Genomic DNA, 21788 nt, shown 5'->3' on the forward strand with positions numbered 1-21788 from the left:
CTGTGTGGGTGGACCTATCTCCACCTCAGTCGGCCTGTGTGGGTGGACCTATCTCCGTCTCCCCTCAGTCGGCCTGTGTGGGTGGACCTATCTCCACCTCAGTCGGCCTGTGTGGGTGGACCTATCTCCACCTCAGTCGGCCTGTGTGGGTGGACCTATCTCCGTCTCTCCTCAGTCGGCCTGTGTGGGTGGACCTATCTCCACCTCAGTCGGCCTGTGTGGGTGGAGCTATCTCCGTCTCTCCTCAGTCGGCCTGTGTGGGTGGACCTATCTCCGTCTCTCCTCAGTCGGCCTGTGTGGGTGGACCTATCTCCACCTCAGTCGGCCTGTGTGGGTGGAGCTATCTCCGTCTCTCCTCAGTCGGCCTGTGTGGGTGGACCTATCTCCACCTCAGTCGGCCTGTGTGGGTGGACCTATCTCCACCTCAGTCGGCCTGTGTGGGTGGAGCTATCTCCGTCTCTCCTCAGTCGGCCTGTGTGGGTGGACCTATCTCCACCTCAGTCGGCCTGTGTGGGTGGACCTATCTCCACCTCAGTCGGCCTGTGTGGGTGGACCTATCTCCGTCTCTCCTCAGTCGGCCTGTGTGGGTGGACCTATCTCCACCTCAGTCGGCCTGTGTGGGTGGACCTATCTCCACCTCAGTCGGCCTGTGTGGGTGGACCTATCTCCGTCTCTCCTCAGTCGGCCTGTGTGGGTGGACCTATCTCCACCTCAGTCGGCCTGTGTGGGTGGACCTATCTCCACCTCAGTCGGCCTGTGTGGGTGGACCTATCTCCGTCTCTCCTCAGTCGGCCTGTGTGGGTGGACCTATCTCCACCTCAGTCGGCCTGTGTGGGTGGACCTATCTCCGTCTCTCCTCAGTCGGCCTGTGTGGGTGGACCTATCTCCACCTCAGTCGGCCTGTGTGGGTGGACCTATCTCCACCTCAGTCGGCCTGTGTGGGTGGACCTATCTCCGTCTCTCCTCAGTCGGCCTGTGTGGGTGGACCTATCTCCACCTCAGTCGGCCTGTGTGGGTGGACCTATCTCCACCTCAGTCGGCCTGTGTGGGTGGACCTATCTCCGTCTCTCCTCAGTCGGCCTGTGTGGGTGGACCTATCTCCACCTCAGTCGGCCTGTGTGGGTGGACCTATCTCCGTCTCTCCTCAGTCGGCCTGTGTGGGTGGACCTATCTCCACCTCAGTCGGCCTGTGTGGGTGGACCTATCTCCACCTCAGTCGGCCTGTGTGGGTGGACCTATCTCCGTCTCTCCTCAGTCGGCCTGTGTGGGTGGACCTATCTCCACCTCAGTCGGCCTGTGTGGGTGGACCTATCTCCACCTCAGTCGGCCTGTGTGGGTGGACCTATCTCCGTCTCTCCTCAGTCGGCCTGTGTGGGTGGACCTATCTCCACCTCAGTCGGCCTGTGTGGGTGGACCCATCTCCGTCTCTCTTGACACTGTGGACATAATAACCTCAACGTCAAAGCGGACACCGCTCCCTCCGTTCGTCCTGCAGAAAAAACCCCAACAAGCACCACCGTTTCAAGTGACTTCCTACCGTCCATCTACACCAAGAGGTGGTGGTGCGTGTGGGTGTGCGTGTGTGTGTGTGTGTGTGTGTGTGTGCGCGTGTGTGTGCGCGTGTGTGTGTGTGTGTGTGTGTGTGTGTGTGGTATGGGGGGGGGTGGGCTTCATACCAAAACAAGAGGTGTCGGTGGCCTCTTTACCCAGAAGACCAGATGCATTCTTTTATTTTATATTCTTTTTAATGTTTTTTTTTGCTTTCCAACCATGCTTGTATTTGGTACAAGAAGTAAATCATAGCACTTAACAAGAGCGTCACGGTTTCCTTGTACCTTCAATGCCAACAAATCAGAAGAGACTGGAGAAGCGACACTGAAAATAAATCTAAAGACAAACATAAAGAAGCAATCTATACGGTGGCTTTTCTGTATACACAGATTTTGCTTTTCTTTTCAAATGGATGTGGAAAAAAAAAAGACTTATTCTCTCATTCTTTATTTTTTTAAAGTCCTCCTTCCCTCCAATCAGCGGGACCAGGAAGGATGTCCAAAATGGTAGCAAACTGAAGGGAAAATCACAAACAAACAAAGAAGTGACTAAAACACGAGGAGGTGGAGTGTGGGCGGGGCGACAGCCAGCCCTCCACCAAGCACTCGTCTCTTTTTCCTGTTAACTATATATCAAAGTTAATATCACTGTTACATGTTACTCTGAACATCTTTAGCCTTGGTGTCTGGGGGGGGGGGTGTCACCATGTCTTTCTCTCTCTCTATCTGTTGTCTCTCTTTCTCTCTCTCTAAGATCTATTTTCTTTCGGAGGCCAATCATGTTTCGATTGACAGCGTGGCCACTGAGTGCCTGCCTGTTGCAGAGCGTCATGGAAGCCACTGTGAGGCCAGGGGCTCTGCTGCAGCTCTCACCCGTCTCCCATCTCTCCTGGACCCCCTGCTCTGTAGCCTCGTCTCCCCTGGACCCCTTGCTCTGTAGCCCTGTCTCTCCTGGACCCCCTGCTCTGTAGCCCCGTCTCCCCTGGACCCCCTGCTCTGTAGCCCCATCTCTCCTGGACCCCCTGCTCTGTAGCCCCGTCTCCACTGGACCCCCTGCTCTGAGGCCCCGTCTCTCCTGGACCCTCTGCTCTGTAGCCCTGTCTCTCCTGGACCCCCTGCTCTGTAGCCTCGTCTCCACTGGACCCCCTGCTCTGTAGCCCCGTCTCTCCTGGACCCCCTGCTCTGTAGCCCTGTCTCTCCTGGACCCTCTGCTCTGAAGCCCCGTCTCTCCTGGACCCCCTGCTCTGTAGCCCTGTCTCTCCTGGACCCCCTGCTCTGTAGCCCTGTCTCCACTGGACCCCCTGCTCTGTAGCCCAGTTTGTGACCGATCTAGCCGTGGGTGGAAGAACATCGTAAAGGTAGTCACGGCATCCTTAATGTCTGTTAGTTCCGACGCAATGGAAACATTCAATGATGGGTCGAAATGATGGTTTTTTTGCCATTCTGCGCTGAATTTAACATGGAACGCGCCTCGCTGAATTTAACATGGAACGAGCCTCGCACGTTCAATCTGGAAAAGCCTACCAAAAACAACTTGTTGATAGGAACACGTTGAACACGTTGATAGAATACCGTTAGATTTGTTGATACAATGTTCAGAAAAGGAGGATAATTGGACACTTTTGCCGATCTCAAACTTGGCCAGAACGTAATGCAGCGGGACACGGTCCCCAAGCCACCGTGGAGGGGGCGGTCACAGGCAGGGCATCCCCTCTACCCCTGCCTCTCTGTCCTGGAGCCACCGTGGAGGGGGAGGTCACAGGCAGGGCATCCCCTCTACCCCTGCCTCTCTGTCCTGGAGCCACCGTGGAGGGGGAGGTCACAGGCAGGGCATCCCCTCTACCCCTGCCTCTCTGTCCTGGAGCCACCGTGGAGGGGGCGGTCACAGGCAGGGCATCCCCTCTACCCCTGCCTCTCTGTCCTGGAGCCACCGTGGAGGGGGAGGTCACAGGCAGGGCGTCCCCTCTACCCCTGCCTCTCTGTCCTGGAGCCACCGTGGAGGGGGAGGTCACAGGCAGGGCGTCCCCTCTACCCCTGCCTCTCTGTCCTGGAGCCACAGTGGAGGGGGAGGTCACAGGCAGGGCATCCCCTCTACCCCTGCCTCTCTGTCCTGGAGCCACAGTGGAGGGGGAGGTCACAGGCAGGGCGTCCCCTCTACCCCTGCCTCTCTGTCCTGGAGCCACAGTGGAGGGGGAGGTCACAGGCAGGGCATCCCCTCTACCCCTGCCTCTCTGTCCTGGAGCCACCGTGGAGGGGGAGGTCACAGGCAGGGCATCCCCTCTACCCCTGCCTCTCTGTCCTGGAGCCACCGTGGAGGGGGAGGTCACAGGCAGGGCTACCCCTCTACCCCTGCCTCTCTGTCCTGGAGCCACAGTGGAGGGGGAGGTCACAGGCAGGGCATCCCCTCTACCCCTGCCTCTCTGTCCTGGAGCCACCGTGGAGGGGGAGGTCACATAGGCAGGGCATCCCCTCTACCCCTGCCTCTCCCGTCTGGCCTGCGGGCCAAGAGCAGCTCTGTCAGACCTGGCCCACCCATGTTACAACTATTGTACTACTGCTGCGCCAGAGTCTTTCCACAACCTCCCCTCTCTCTCTCTCTCTCTCTCTCTGTCTCTCCCCCTATTGTCTTCTCTTCTAATGCAGCAATCACTTTAGCCAGAGACGAAGGGATCTGATGATGTATTCACTTTTACCCTTTTATTGTTTCGTGTACGGAATCACCACCAGTGTTGTATTTTTTTGTGGGGTTTTCGTCAACCTTGCTGTTATTGAAGATGATGATGATGTGTGTGTAATGTTTTTACAATGTCTCATGGATGTTTCTTGTACTCTGCTCTCCCCTGGACGGTCTCCCCGTCATGGCTGCTCCCTCGGGGACATGTTTATTACCATGTCAGGTGGACGCACGGGGGGGGGGGGAGGGTAAAGGACTTACTACGACGGATCGGACTCGGGAGGACTTAAAAAGAGATGGATTGGGCGTGACAGATTGTACTCCCTCCCTGCAGCCATGCTGTCCAGCCATGTTATGTTCTATCTGCAGCGCCCCCCGCGTTACTTGACATTTTTGTTTTCTAACTCTGGGAGCATCGGTTACAGTTCTCAAATGTACCACCTCGACCCAACCGACTGACCGACTGACCGACCGACCGACCGCGGCCCTCCATTTCTATGCAAATACTAGGAGGCGGGGCCTTTATGCGGTCATCTGGTACAGTACACCCCCCCCCCCCCCCCCAGTTGTCTCTACCACTATCTCCTGACCAGCATTACCAAGGCAGCTTCCCCACGAACAACTCCCCCGTCCCCCCGACACCTGTCCCGAGCACGAGGAGCCACTAAAAACAGACCTAACTGTGCTGTCATATTTCCGTGTGGTCGCTCACCGCCAGCCGGACGGAACTTGTTTTTTTAAGTGCAGTTTTTGGTCGTTTTAAGCGCCCACTTTGCGGATAGAGAGAGAGAGAGAGAGAGAGAGAGAGAGAGAGAGAGTGAGAGAGAGAGAGAGAGAGAGAGAGAGAGAGAGAGACTACATAAATGACACTAAAACAACCCGCTTCTCTTTGTGGTGTGACACAACGTGCCAACAGGACGATATACGGACGTGGCGTCTACTTCCACCTCGCCATAAATACCGCGGTGCTCGTCCGTGGAAAAGAGACCTCAGTTCATAAATACCGTGGTGCTCGTCCGTGGAAAAGAGACCTCAGTTCATAAATACCGCGGTGCTCGTCCGTGGAAAAGAGACCTCAGTTCATAAATACCGTGGTGCTCGTCCGTGGAAAAGAGACCTCAGTTCATAAATACCGTGGTGCTCGTCCGTGGAAAAGAGACCTCAGTTCCCGTATTGCTGCAGACTAGAGGCCGACGGAACGGTGAGGGATGGCGGTCTCATCGATGACGCAGTTGGTTCCAGCGTGTGTTTTTGAGCACCGTTGGTGATTCAACATCGGGTACAACTTTAAAAAAAAAAAATACCAAAAACGTTGTCTTTCTTTTGTATTCTCGTGAACACATAAAAACTCTAAATCAAAAAAAAAAAAAAGAGGACAATGTTGTGAAGGTATGGTTCAGCGGGGCAATCTATAAGGCTGACATGCTACTCTTTGACTTTCTCTGTAAGCCCATGGTGTTCAGTTCTGACCTCCAGCCTGGTGATGCAGGCGTGAAGGTTTTGGTGGGGTAGCCAAACAACCAACCAACATAAAATGACATGATATTTCCACAGATGTGGCTTGCCTATGGGGTCATCAGGGTCCCGCCAAGGGCATCCCACATCAGCATGAACTGTCTGGGACATGCCTAAAGTTTGGTACCAAGTCTTAACGAGAAGAGGAAGAAGAAAAACACATCATGTTGGAGATTTTGCCCTCCTTCCAGAGTCACTTTAGATGTGTGTGATGTTCGACAAAAAAAAAACAATCACTATTTGCCTGTTTGTTTGTGTTGGTTGTTTAATCTCCTGCTGTTTCTCCGCACTGCGTGTAAAGCAGATGGATGTCCGGATATCCGTTGATCCACACAACCCCCCCAACCCCCCCCCCCCTCCCCTTAAACCGCCCTGCTTCAATCACATCGAGACATCATACATAGTGTTGGAAATCACACGCTTGTCCCTTATTTTGTTCAAATCTCACACAGACTTAATAGAGACAAAGTGGAGCTTTATCAACGTATAAATCAATCATGAAATCAGAGAGGCGTCTGGGGTGGCGAATGTCGACATACCTAATTGTCCTGTCTTGAGACGAAGAAAGAAAGAAAATAAGGCCTGGGTTGAATATGCACATGCTAGTTTTTTTATGCGTGTATACAGTCGAGTACACAGTGGCTGTACGCGTGTACATGACTAGATCTCTCTTCTTTCCACTTAGCCTGAGCATTCTTTATCTCCGCTATCTCTTGTCTCTGTTTCAACCCATCCCCTTATAATTTATATCGCTCTCAATGTTCTATTTCCCAGAAGTAAATGTTCAGAAACATATCAGAATTATAAGAAATAACAAAAGAAACAAAAAAAAAAAAGAATCTAAAACAAATACTTGAATCAAAATAATCGCCAATAATGTAATGTGAACTCTTGTTTTTTTTTAATGTAAATGACGTCTCATTCATACAACTGTCAGAGATTTTGTTTTGATAGCTTCGGTTCAGAGTTGAACAAAATTTGGAATACAAGCATTCTTGGGGGATTTTACGATGGGTTATATAAAAAAAATGGTAAAGAAAAAAATCTGTTGTATTCTGAGTGTGTTTGCACAAGGTCGCTTGTACTGTATGCGGTATGAATGTCTACAAATAATGCATGAGAGGAAAAAAAAACAAAAACATGTGCGTATGTGAGGTGTTGAAGTGTCGAAACACACGTAGGTATTGTAAGGTTCAAACTTGAGCGTGTGATTGTGGCGGGCCAATGTTTTCGCTGTGTGTTTAATGTTTCTTTTCCATTTCAGTTTATTAGTTTTTGTCGATGTTGATTTTTTATTATTATTTTTGGCTCGTCAATACTAGTCAGATGTCCTTTATGTGTTTATTAGCCTCTTAGCGTTGCACTGAGTGTCGACCGTCCCTGGTTCAGATAATGGAACAACGCTGTTACAAGTACTGAGAGGGGGGAGTGGGGGGAGCAGTTCATGTGTAAATGTTTACTCAAGGACTAAAATAAGTGTGTTTTTAATCTGTAATAATCTGTTTATCTACCTTAGTGGCTTTCATTGTGGAATAATAATCCAACAGAAGATGGATTGTTATAATTATGAGTATTGCACCATTTGTTTTTCAGACTATAAAACAATACAATATACAGGAAAAAGGAAAGACAAAAAAAATCTGAAATACAAATAAAAAATAAAAATAAACCACAACAAATAAGTATTTTTGCAGAACTTTGTGGCCATAGATTGGTTGTAGAGTGCACTGGGGTCTCAACGCCAGGTTCGGGAACCGCCAGAAGTGGTCAATTTGTTTCCTTTCACTATCAATCATTTAAATGGGGATCCGGCACATCAAGGACCACTAGTGGTCCCTGGACCTCACATTTAGGCCCAGTGTTGTAGAGGGAAGCTCTACAAAGACATCAGACAGAGCTCGCATCAGAGGTGCCTACCTTTTATTTTATCTCACATTGTTGTTGTCGTTTGTTTTCCCTGCAAAGGCCACCGGCAGTTTACAAAAAAAAACACTCTTCATGGAGTTCAAAAAGGAATTTACTGTGGCGATGTTGGAAAAACGAATGAAAAATACAAAAGGAAACAAAATACAAATGCTTCCATTAGATAAACGACACTTTGCAGAATGAAGATTTATTGTGTTACAGAACTCTGGGATCCAGCATAGTGTTGTCATGTTTGACATTCTTTGTTCAACGTCAATTTTCAATAGATAGTGGGATTTTTCTTTATCAATCCTTTTAAAAAGAAGACATAGTTGCTCACTATCTTGCACACACACGGAAAAGTGGATCTTGTCTCAGGAAGGCCAGGGTTCCAGAGTACCAACCACGCCATTTTAATGTTTGTTTTATGATGACAAAAAGACAAAAAAATAAATACAAAAACAAAAAATACAAAAAAGAAAACAACTCTAAGCACTGAAAGTTATGGATTTCAGAGGAGGAAGAGAAAATACCTTTTGTTTCTAAATCCGTAGCAGTTACATATTAACCAAATAATAGACTTTAAAATGGAAAATGGAGTGCTTTATATATAAATCTATATATTGAAATAAATTGCTTTACATTGAAAATGAAATGAGGAGGGGGGGGGGGGGAAAGTGGTCAAAGATTTTGATTGTTCAGAAACAGAAAATAAAAATAAGAAAGTCAGTGAACATTACATGCAACACGCTGAATGTTTGTGGACGAATGGTTCTTGTATTTTCTTAACATGAGGTGACACCCTAGCTGTCCTGCCTGACTGAATCAGTAGTCATCGTGCATTAATCTTTCTTTCCTCTATCTCGCATTCTCTCCTAGAAGAAGAAGGGAAAATCAAGACTTTTAAAAGGAAAGGCTTTTTAGGTGTTTAATTTCAGAGACGTTTTTTAAAAACTAAAAAAAAAAAAAAAAGCTGGGTGTTAAAGGATCATGTATCTATGCACATAAGTGTTTTGTGGCGGGGAGGGGTGTGTGGCCTACTTCCTATGTGGCTCAAATATTTACATTTTGTTTTATTTTGGGGGGGGTCCGATGTTTGTTTTTGGAATTTTATTTGTCTTTTTTTTGGGGGGGGCGAGTAAACGAGTGCCACGTCGGAGCCTTCCAAATGCCGACACGCCGACACTCCCTTTCTCTCTCGCCTCCTTCCCTCGGTTACTGATTTTTGACCTACTCTATAGCGCCACCTAGCGCTACATGGCGTTGCTGTGTATTCCTGATGAAAGAAAACAAAAACAATGAGCGTCTCACTCTTTAGCACTGTGGGGTTTCAGCCCGTCGCCCCCCCTCGAGGGCACCTGTGTTTTTGTTTTATTTCCTCTCTCGCTCTTTATTCGTACCGGTATATAGTTTATTTGGGCATGGGGGGGAGTGAATTTAGGGCTGCTTATTGCCTTTTTCTTTTGTTTGTTTTTGAAATATTAAGGAAAAATGTCTGTACGGAGATTTACTGAAAAGTCAGTGGCTTGTAATGATTGATTATTTTCTCTGTATATCTCTTTCTCCTCATACAATGTGATTGTTAAATGACATGCACCGAAAAGAAAAAAAAAACGAAAAAAAAACAATGGTTTCTTGAACTATGGAGCTTCTTTCAAATATTAATAAAATTGCATTTTTTGGTTATTCTGGGCTTTTAAATTTGTGTGATGATCCTTCAACATGCGTGTGTGCGAACAGTGGTTCTCAAATATAGCAGACATACAAGCTCACAGATACATCTGTTGTTCTTGAACATATATAGAAGTAGAAATATTGGACGTGTTGCGCACGTGCATGCAAATGCATGTGTGCGTGCCGTGCACGTGACTTATGGGGCGTTCCCCCCCCCCCCCCCCACTTCTAAAAGTATAGTACTACAACACTGGTCCTTAAATGGCACAACAACGTTTGAGAACTACTGTTTTAGAAGACATTTTTGCGAATGCAGTGAGCACTTACTATGAGACCTAGCAGATCATGTCTGTCTGTGTGTCTGTCTGTCTGTGTGTGTCTGTCCCCTTTGTGCCCATATATGGAGCTACGTCCAAATATGGAGTGTGTTGCATCAATACGTCACCATGACTCAGCCATAACCATATAAGGAGTCCCCAAAGCAGCTATACGTCCAAAACCCAAATATGTACGAGCTGCGTTCGCTTCCCGCGTTTGCGCGTCTTACTGGTGTAGAATCAGCCTTGCCGGTCTTTAAAGGGTTGCGGTCACATCCTCACAGCCACTCTGCCAGCCGCCTGGGACTGGCGTAGAAGTTTCTGGGGTTTGCGTACACGGCTTCCTCCAGATGCTGCGAGGGGCCCTCCGACCCCGCAGGATTATTCTGGGGCCTTCCTGCCCCCTGCTGTTGCTGCTTTCTGCTGGCTTCCGGGCCCTGCCGCTCTGCAGTCATTTCCTCATAGATGGTAGCAGGCGGAGGGGCTTTGTTAGGCTTTCTCGCCCTCGCCTATAGTAATAAATGAATTGCATTTTTATAGCGCTTTTCCAAGTGCTCAAAGCGCTTTACAATGGTTCATTCATTCATACATTATAGGGACACACATATGAGTCAGGCTGTATTTTGCGTGTCTTAAGTACCAGGTCTTATTCCCTATAACTTGAGTAAACTAAAGACCTGGAGGCGTGATCAATGCTCTTTGGCCACTCAGAATAGCCAAATGGCATTGATCACGCCTCCAAGTCTTTAGTTTACTCAAGTTAGGGAATAAGACCTGGTACTTAAGACACGCAAAATACAGCCCTTGTCAGATTTGCTAATAATTTACACCTTTATGGTGTAGCATTTTAATGACACGTTTGTTCAAGATCAAATAATGTCAATGTTACATCTTTCTTCGCATATTGATTGAAACCTAAGTTTGCAGTTTATTTAGTCGACTATGTATTTTGGCCTTGATGTGGTAATTGTAATGGCAATTTTTACACTTGGTTGCATGCTGAAAATAGACAATCAAGCTCCCAACACACTTGTGAACTTGTAGATCTACTGTTTTCTGAGCAAAACACCCGAGTGCAACCAAACATAAACTGACTGGTCTCTTTAGTTCCACTGGATCTCTTCGCCACTAGTCCCTCGAAAAGTCTATAGTTTTTAATTTGTCGCCAAAATTGTCACTATATTTGTCGTCATAGCTTAGTTTGTATTTAGTTCCCATTTAGTTTTCCTCAGTGAAAGAAGGTAAAGTCGACAGATATTGTTCGCCATAGCTTTTAGTCAACGGAATCAACACTTTGTTGCACAGGTATGTTCCTATACTCACACATTCAGCTGCTGTCAGCCAGATGAGAGCGACGACCAGTGTCCCTGCTGCTGCCGAAATGACGTACAGCAGAAGAGGGTACGAAGAAGAACACTGGCATCGCCTCCCTGGACCAACCACACACACACACACACACACACACACACACAATTAAATACATGCTTTTACTACGTACAGACTTTCAAATACATTGTTTGATTGATTGATTGGAAATTGTATTAACAGTTTGTAGGATGCGTACAGTTCAATGAAAGTGTCACGTATACAGCACAAATCTTCTAAGAGGAAATAAAAACTGAAAAAGCACTATAAGACTTGTCTACATATAAGGCTCCTCCATTTTCAATTCATCAGAACATTTACAGACATTGTTACGACTGTGGTCGTATTCTGTTAAGCGGTTGTATATTCTGTAATGTGGTCCTATACTGTGACATGTCTTTCTGCCCTGGTTTGAAGTGGTGCGCGCGCCCTGCGCAGCGCTCTGTGCATCGCCCAGACGGAGATGGCACCGTGAGCCATGGGCGTGACTGAGAGGATGCAGAGCGCGGTGGACAGCCGTGATTGGTGGAGAAGGCCTGAGTCCACACAAGACATTTCAGTGGCTAACGAGGGTGGCCTTTCCCCTACTTAAGAGAGGAGCAGAGGAGAGTGCGGCACGCAGGGGACAGACCTGTCTTCCTCGGCTCCCAACCGGCCACCGCCCTTCCTTATGTTTTGTTACTATGAGTTTTGTTTGAGTTGTTGTCCCAGCCTGAATAGGGGACTTTGAGTTCCGTTGCCCGTTAAGGTTCTGTTTAAAGTTAAGGAGGTGAGCTCAGGTGTTTTGTTTCGTTAGGGAAGATAATTTAGTTTCTAGTTCTTTTCTTTCTTTACAGATCCGATAAGTGATCAGTATGCATACAAATGTTATCCTTAGATGTGCTTACACATAATTATGTGAACTGCTAGCATCCCTGTAGACAGCAGTCACTGCAGCATGCCATGTTTTTCACTGGCACACGACCAGAGAAAGTTATGACCGCTATATGGGGGTCAACTGTCTGGCCAAAGTATGGCCAGTCGGCCCATTCCTGTAGTTGTTGTTTTTGGTATATGGTGTTTGATGTGTCGGTGACATACCGGTACCGTTGACCAAGACGATGACCTGTTGATCGCTGTCGTTGATGAGCTCAGCGTCAGATGAGTTCTGTGCTCTGTGGGTGACCTCCCACACGTAGCGGCCGGTGTCCGTGGACCTCAGGGGGGATAAGAGCACCCTGACCTGGGATGAGTCCAGTCCTCCAGTCACCTCCAAACGACCCCCATAATCATGGCTGACCCTGGCGTGCGTTATACAAAGCATCAGGCTCATGGCTAATACCAGTAAGACGCCCTGAGGGAGCTCATAGATAGCCTATATGAAGATCTAAGGGTTTGATGAGGTCAGATGAACATATGGAATGAATTCTGTATTGGCTATATTTGGAGCGTCCGTCCGTTTCATGGTAAACTGCGACCTACAGTCGCAACCATATTGCAATGACAATAAACTAAAACTATAACACACAGAATAAAAACAAGTAAACTACTACAATAACTAAGACTTAAACTGAAATTTGAAATCAAAAAGTCAAAACAAAATCAAAAAGTCTTATAACAACAACCCTATACCAACCTGAGCCCAGTGGCGTCCATCAGCGATAGGACGGTGATCATGTGGTGGTGGGCCGCGGTGCTGCGGTACAGGTGGAGGCCGCTCACGCGACCTTTGACCTGCTCCAGAGAACAGGACAGCTCCACTGACTGGCTCTCTGTCCGCTGGATAAAGTCCACCTCCACACAGCCTGAGGAGAGAGACAGCGCAGGCACACCTGAGCGGCTGCACCAAGATGCCAAAAGCCGCCTGTGGCCGGCGTTTCTTTCCGGGTTTTTAGACAGCTGGTGGATGGAGACGCCACGGCTCCATCCACGGCTTTTGGCCACGCATGGGATCCCAGTTGTGCTTACACACCCGGAGAAGGACAGAGAAGGACCAGATTTCCTTCTCGTTTTGAATGTCGTGGGGATTTTTGCGGGGCGCTAGCCCCTCTTATATTCAGCTATAGAAGTAGATTTTTGTCCTGACACAAAAGTCAAATGCCATTGACAATGAACTGAGATAATTTACGTCATGTGTGTCTGAGCAAATCAGATCCTATATACAGGTTTAATGTTTGTCTTATTGACAATGAAGGGAAAGTTTACGTCATTGACCTCATTGCGTCATATTGTCTCTTTATTGTTCTATGGCGTTTAATGTTTGTGTTGGCACCGTTTGTTTTACATTACCATTACATCACCTAATCAACATGAGTTAGACTTTAATATATTAGCGCCCCTCACTTCACACGGGTGTGATTTTTCGCTTATATATAACTGTTGATTTAACAATTAAATTAACCCATCAAAAAGGGTTTCCGTCCTGAATGGGTCTCAGCAGTATGCTATGACCCCAGCCTTCTGCTTATAAGTCACATGCAGTATGTGAGAGGTTTATATGTGTAACTATAATGTCCTGATGCACTTTTTTCGTTCCACCAGATGCCATTCCATTCCATCCATGCCATTCCATCCAGTCTGTTCAATAGAATTATACAATACAACACAAACAATAAAGACAAAACCCCAGGAGGATATACAAACCACATACATATCAGCAAGGCAGTCTTTTGTCATTATAACTGTGAACACAATTCACAGCGATGTCCTGTACAGTACAGCAGTGTTTCTCAAACACAGCACCCCTGGATGACACTGTTATGTTTTGAAGAATCTTGTGTCATATTATGCTATGTGCTAAGATACAGTATGTCACTGATGATTGAATAGTTTATTAAACAGAAATGTAAAGCAGCAACAGATGGATAGCATAACAAAAACAACAACCCATTTCAAAATCATGAAAATAACTTGTTCCTTGTTTCCATTATAGGACAGATTGAAAATAACTAAAGTGAGAGATTTGGTAAATTGAAGAAAAAACAATAACTCACCAAAACGCAGTGCAACTCAGGTCTGTTTTTAGAGGGTCTAAGTGATATCAATAAATTCCAAATATGATCACCCCTTATTGGACTTGTGTCACGGACGGCACCCTAGGGTGCCAGCCACGCCCACGGCACCCACTTTGAGAAGCCCTGCTGTTCGGAGAAGTTCTTACCCATAATGATGTGAGTGAAAAGCAGAACGCACGTCCAATGCAAGCCTGTCTTCATCGTGCTTGCAGTTCATTGTGCAGCCGTGCCGTAGCTCTGGTAGACTGTCTGTCTGTAGGGTGGGTAGACGGTCTCATGTTGTTACCACGCACGCACGCACGCATGCACGCACGCACGCACGCACACACACAGTACAGGGCAGGGCAGGAAGTGCACATGAAAGACTCAACGGTCCACAGCATAGAGAGGCAGGATGAGCTTGTGTATACAGTATAGTATACTGTAGGCTAGGCTGACTTCATGCTCAGAAACTATAGATGCAAAACATATAGCCTGCCCTGCATGTAACAGGCAATGCAGACAACAGTCTTAATATTCTACCGTATACCTGTAGATACAGAAGGCAGCAGTGGATCAGGGGTAGAGTGGCTGGATGGTAACCGCAAGGTTGATAGTTCGAACCCGGGCTCCCCCAGAGTTAGTGTCCTTGAGCATGAGCATGTAGGTCTACCCCTGATTGCTACTGATGTGCAGGTTGGTGCCTTGCATGGTTTCCGCTGCCATCGGTGTATGAATGTGTGTGTGTGTGTGTGTGTGTGTGTGTGTGTGTGTGTGTGTGTGTGTGATGTGAATGAACGGGTGAATGTAATGCACAATCTATGTACAAGTGCATTTGATGCTATATTAATGCACCATTTAGAAGGCTTTCATTTGACCTAAAAATAATGGTAGGTTTAGAATGAATCAGGCATGACTCTAACCCAGCCCGTAAAAACCTATAGGCCTAACCTATAGTGTCTCATCGTAATCTCAACCCAACAATTGTGAATATTGTCCTAGTAAGCTTAGCTTGACTATGTATTTATTAATTGCTGGTTTTTTATTTATTTATTGATTATTTATTAATTTATTCATGCATTCATTCACTACTTTACTTTACCATACACTTCAAATTAAATTGATGTATCTTTTGAGGAGGACAATGTCACAAAGCCTACACATTTTTGGCATGGTTTTTGGGGACATTAATAGCCCTTATAACAAACACACACACATGCACACGCACGCACGCACGCACGCGCGAGCGCACACACACACACACACACACACACACACACACACACAAGCCACGTAGAACGGCGTGCAGTCACTAATCAGTGTGTAAATTGATTGTTCATTATTTGACGATTTATTTCAGGTGCGCAGTTGGCCGTTAGGGGGCAGTGCCCGGCTGCTTTATATATAGTTGCTGGGGCGCGTCGTGGCTCATTAGAGCTTCCTAGTGGGTCAGAGACAGGGAGCAGACCTGTTGTCATCTCTTCTCTTCTGAACAGTTTATCGTCCGTTGGATCCATCATGTCCTCCTCGGCCAATCTGCTCCTTGTTCTGTTTGTGTTTCTTGTAGCTTCACCAGCTGTTCATGGCCAATTTGGAGCTTGGCCTCCATTTCCAAACAGGTTTGTTTCTGAGACCAAGACCATCTCTGAGCAGCAGCAAAATGTTCTGCCACCAGATCACAAGGAGGAGGTGAACACTGTGCGTGTCAAATGTTACCCGGGCTACATGGAGATCACGGTGAAAGCGGACCTGTTCTCCATGGGAGCTCCGGTGGCCGCGGAGGAGCTGCATGTGGGCCCGCAGAGCAGCAAGCTGTGCTCGGCTGTAGCATCCAAACCCGATGAGTACACCGTCACCGCTGGACTGTCCGAATGCGGAACCAGACACTGGGTAAAACAAACCTACACGTAACGCATTGATTGGATGGGCCGACTTTAGTTTGTGTGTGAATGAATGGGTGACTGTAATGTAATGCACAATTAAGTGCCTTGGATAAAGGCCCATTTAAATGCACTATTTACCATTTCATATTTACTACATTGAGTTGTTTGCATGTTGGATGTTGCAGTGGAGTGCTTCTCAAACTTTTCATGTCAAGCACCCCCAAATGCTATTGTGCATTTTTATAAATATGAAAATGCATATGATTGTTATGCAATATTATTATGCCATACTGTATTTCTATGTTTTTGTAAAAGTTCCAAATTTGTCAAATGTCTTCCAAATGTGTTATGCAGTTGAACATGGCGGGTCTACAAGCTCACTCTGCCTTCAAAGCTTGTGAGCTAGTAGGTCTGCCGATTGTATAAAGTAGTTTAATTGGTTTAAACTGTTCTTATTGCTACATTAACACATTCTGCTGTCCCACTTTGATAACATCTCAGATGATTCAGTGGATTCCAACTCTGGTTCTCTTGCTACATATTAGATTTTGTTGTTCTACTAACTAGCACATTGATGGCCATACTGTCACTGTCTGATTCATCAACTGTATGATTTCTGATTTTGCTGTCCACTTGGCCTACTGTATTGTGCTGTGTATACACATGTAGTCAAGGTGCTGAGGGCCAAGCACATTTTTCTGTAGTATACGCTACCTGATACATTTTTGTTAATTGTTACTCGTTTTGCACTTTGCTAAATGTTCATCAAACATCTCCTTTCCTGTATCTGTGCTGATGATGGCTGAATTCTGCTTCTCCACAGATGACCCATGACTCTCTGATCTACACCAACCTGCTGGTGTTCTCCCCAGAGCCCTCTGCTGACGGTCTGATCAGAATGGAGGAGGCTGTGATCCCAGTGGAGTGTCATTACATGAGGTCAGTTGGCTCTGTTTGGTACCCCTATAATCTACGCTTTATCTCCGAGATGAAGTTGCGAGGAAAGCTATCCCTGTGCTGGTAGAAATGGAGTCTAGCTGGGTCGAGCCAGTCCACAAGTAGTAGATTAACCCCTTTCGCAGTATTTAACTAAAAAGGTAAAGGTATCAGAACCAAGATAGTTGATAAACTTAACATGGGCAACTTAACATTTTAAGACAACCACTTTGTAAGCGGTTGTTTTGTCAGCCAGTAAAATCCGTTTCCGATGCAATCTTACGGAAGCAGTACTGTGCATGCCAGGGTTGACTGGACTACATTTATATTTAAGCCTGATTGTGTTGGGAGCTTAAGACCTGAGACCAGATTCTACAAATGTCATCTGAAACGGTTTTATGAAAAAAAAACTATGTTTCTACGTCGGTGGTCCTCAAGCCTCACGTAAACAGTCTTGTCTTTCAGGAAGTACAGTTTGTCCAGCTCCTCTCTCTCTCCTACCTGGGTTCCATTCACCTCCAACCAGGCTGCTATTCAGACCCTGGAGTTCGACCTGAAGATCATGACGAGTAGGTTCATCACGGAGTTCAAATCCAACCTACTGAGGTCCCATTTGTATCGGTTCATGCAGAGGTTCTACAATAAGTCATTTAAATGGTCCCCTGCCTGATCAAATTGTCTGTTATGGCGGTCCCTGGCACAAAATGTTCACTTATTCCACATTTAAATGTTTTACCCCTTGCATTTTTCAACAAAATGAACGTAATAATCAAATTGCATCTCCACCCTATTTTTAAAGAGACAACGCATAAAATGGCGTTCATGTTGTTAAACTGAATTTGATACTAATATATTAACACATTTTAGCTGGGGGTCTGCATGGCTACATTTGAGAACGACTGCTGCAGTTCACATGCATGTGAGACTACACTAAGCTTACGTACACACTGTACGTATAGATGCTGCGATAACCTTTATTCCTACCTGGAATATTTGACCTGCTTGCAATGCATATGTACATTTCACTCTACAAATATCAGGAATATTTAAATATGTGACTAGTTTTCTTTCTACATCTATTCTCCACTTTCTTGGAATCTACAAATGATCGAGCTTGTCTGAAACCATTTCACTGACTTTTTGATTGAATACTTGGTCAGAAATGTAAATGGCACGTGGTACAGTCAGACATTAAGTCTTGGACTTTTTTCCATTCTGGTCGTATCGCATCTATCAACTCTTCTTTACACCTACTGTTTAGGTAACTGGCAGTATGAGCACGGATCTAAGGTGTTCTTCATTGGAGAGCCCATCTCCATCGAGGCCTCTGTGAGGACCGGTCACCACATGGGACTCCGAGTGTTCCTGAGCAGCTGTGTTGCGACGCTGGACCCTGACAGACACTCTATCCCAAGATATGTTTTCATTGAGAATGATGGGTAAGAATTAACCCGGTTCTCAAACCTTTTTTAATTTTTCAATGTCAAGGACCCGCAGTTTGATGTGCATTAGGTCAAAGACCAATATTTGAAACTACCTCAAGTTACAAACCTGTATGGGTCCCCTTACCCTGTATGGGTCCCCTTACACAGTTCAGAGAACTGGCTCATTAAATACATTCTACCTGGTATCCCTGTTTTTTTGGCATGTCATCATAGGCAACAAGTCTGTGAAAATGGCAGCTCTACAACTTTACTTGTAGCTCGGCTATTTTCAGTAAAGGGGGGGGGGGAAATGGGAGGAGGCCAAGTGCAGACCCCTGGGGGACCCCGGTTAACAAAGTTGTACAGGGTTTTAAACTGATTGACCTCGCATGTATCAGCTGCAGATTAATAAAAGTTGACGGGATAGCCACTATACTCATTGACCGATCCGTGCATTTCTGCTCGTAGGTGCTTGGTGGATTCTCAGATCGAAGGATCACGTTCTCAGTTCAACCCCAGGATACAGGATGACAAACTGCAGCTGGTCGTCGATGCCTTCAGGTTTCAGAAGGAAGACAGAGGAGATGTAAGTGTTGGAACCCATTTGATTGTCTTATGATAAATGTCATCCGTAATGCATTTTCAAATGACAAACGTTTCTCCACAGCTCTACATCACGTGTCTGATTACGGCCAGCCCTGTCGCACACGCTGACTCGCACAACAAGGCCTGCACCTTCGTTAACGGAAGGTTTGTTCCCCTCACTCTGCATGTTCCATTTCTGTCATTTGGATTCCATAGAAGCAAGCATGCATCCTATGTCGCTCAAAGTGTCGCGAGCTTGTAGATTGTTAGATTTTTGGAGGTTTGACCATTTTTCAATATTTCTTTTATGCAATCTTCCTTTTTAGGTGGAGGTCTGCTGATGACAATGACTATATGTGTGGCTATTGTCAAGACCAGAGTGAAGGTGGTCTAAGCCAGAATGAGGTTGGCCCTGAGGCCGTTATGCCACTTGAATTTATGCCTCGTGGCTACGGGAAGCCTCAACATCAGTCCCACATCAAGACTGGGATGAAAACTGGTGAGTAGTCAAAAACAAATTACTTGCTGGCTACGTGTAGAATGGAAGCACAAATCAAGGCTGAACAGCAAAGCAAAACTTTATTTTTTTGTGATTAGATTTGAACTGCATTGCTGCATTTTTATTCAAAGCTGATTTCTAAAGATGAGACAAACACTGAAGCAGATTTATTTTTCATCCTACGACTGTATTGCTCGCTGAAAGTGGCCAATCTACAAGCGGAAGAGCCACTTAATGTGAACTTGTAGTTTGGCTATTTTCAGCGTGTGACATCGTCCTAGGACAGATCAATGCTCATGGCTGTTGTAAATGGCAACCAGCCAACCAGTGCTGACTGACGATTGGTCTGGTTCAGAGTGTCTGGATTTGTGTATTCAGACAATTTAAGCATTTAGCGATGTGATCACCTTAAGTATGTACTAACGATCAGATTTCAGAAACGACAATTTGCCTGCTTTGTGAACATACTTTGTCTTTTTAGTGTGGGAACAGGAGGCAGGTGTGGGTCCCGTGCTAGTCTTGCCCAAACAACTTGGTCCCATTCCTGAGGAGGAGCTTCCTCCCCACCTCACTAAAATTGCTAGACCAATCCTGTATGGCAGCAAGTGGAGCACGTGGCGAAGCGGAATAGACTCCACACCCAAACCCAGTAAGTCACAACATTCCAATATAACAAATCGTTGACATGTTTTTTTTGTCTTGGATGACATGTGATATATATATATATATATATATATATGTCCCACCTGGAAATATATGTTCTGTTTACTAAAGGGCTGAACAAAGCCCTTATACCATCAGTGTGTATACATATAGCAATTTAACAAATCAGAATTTACAGCTATTTAACAATTATTTCGTCTTAATTCATCACTATACCAGCTTGAATGTTGACCTGTTCCTTTAGGTTCAGATCCTCAGAGTCAGACTGGCAGCCCTGTGGACTCCAGTAAAGATGGGGGCTCGGTGCAGACAGACCTTCATGCTGAGAAAGGTACTAATCAATTTAGATCTTGACCAACGCTGGTTCAACATGGGGGGGCCGAGGTCCAAATGGACCCTTGCAGGTCTTGGGGTCTAACTCTGGTTCACCAAATAGACTCATAACTCTTTGCATTTGTACACTCGAGGGTTAAATAACAGTGACACTTTTACAGTATAGATTGCCGGTCCTGCAGATAGAATCTCTGAAGTATTTTATTCATCCCCCCCCCCCCCCCCCCCAGATCTTCAGGGAGGAAATGTGTTTGTTCACTTGCCTACAGACCTGAAGGAAAGCTTGGTGTTGGATGAGTTTCTTGTAACGGAGACATCAGAGAATGGCCCCGCCGACGTGAAGACAAGCCGTCAAGAAGACTCTGATACTGCAAGCAATAGTGGCCATCAAGAAGACCCTTCTACTGCCAAGAGTGGAACTGAAGGTATTTGTATATATAATTGTATATATTATAGATTCATGGTTGGAAGTATATTCTTCAATAGTTCACTGCACTGTGGACATTTATTTTGATACTCCTCAAATATTGTAAATTCTATTCTCCTAAAATGATTAGACATCTTACTTATACAATGAATAATGACTGCACATTTTTATTACAAAACGTTTCAATGTCACATTGTAGATCAGCTATTTTGAGGAAAAAAAGCTACAAATATATACTTGGCCACCTGTTTCTGTAAGCATATTGATGCCAGATCAAATTGAGTGCAGGCATCGTGTGCGTGTCATTTCTCTCTCATATTGCTACCTTTGCTTACATGAATTCAATCTCTGTACGTTTTTCATTTTCCAGATGGGGATGGCGACGTTTCCACAGACGATGTGACCCACGAGGCAACGGCCAAACCTGTTCCAACCACTGCTGCACCATCATCCGGCGAGGTGGAGCCCAGCACCACAGGCCCTCCCAGCGACATCGGCCCGCCCACCCCTGTTCAAAAGAGCCACCGCACTAAAACGCCCACCACACCTGTTCCAAAGGGCCACCACACTAAAACGCCCACCACACCTGTTCCAAAGGGCCACCACACTAAAATGCCCAGCCCTGTTCAAAAGGGCCACCACACTAAAATGCACACGACTACGTCGTCACATCCAACAACGACATTGTCGCGTCCAACATCACATTCTAGACCATCTGACATCGCAGATAGATCGGATGCCCCAAAATGGTCCCCCAAAAAGGATTCAGGACCATCTGACCTTACAGATGTATAAGACAAATAATGCTGAAATAAAGTTGTTTAAATGTATGCTTTTTGTGGGTGTGCTTTATTTAACTTCCATCTCTAATATACCCGTGTTTGGCACTTGTAGTCTGTCTATTGAATCCACACTGATTAGTGGTCATAATTAAAACATGAGCAAGGTTTTATTTTATTATGTTAAAGTTAACTGAGTACAACTATGCGTTTGGAATTAAATTCAAATGGTGTGTGTGCTCTCCTTCCAGGGCAGTGGTTCCCAAACGTTTTCATGCCTGCGGACC

The sequence above is a fragment of the Protomyctophum bolini genome, assembly GCF_963924005.1.
Source record: "Protomyctophum bolini genome assembly, chromosome: 11".
In the NCBI taxonomy this organism is placed as follows: Eukaryota; Metazoa; Chordata; class Actinopteri; order Myctophiformes; family Myctophidae; genus Protomyctophum; species Protomyctophum bolini.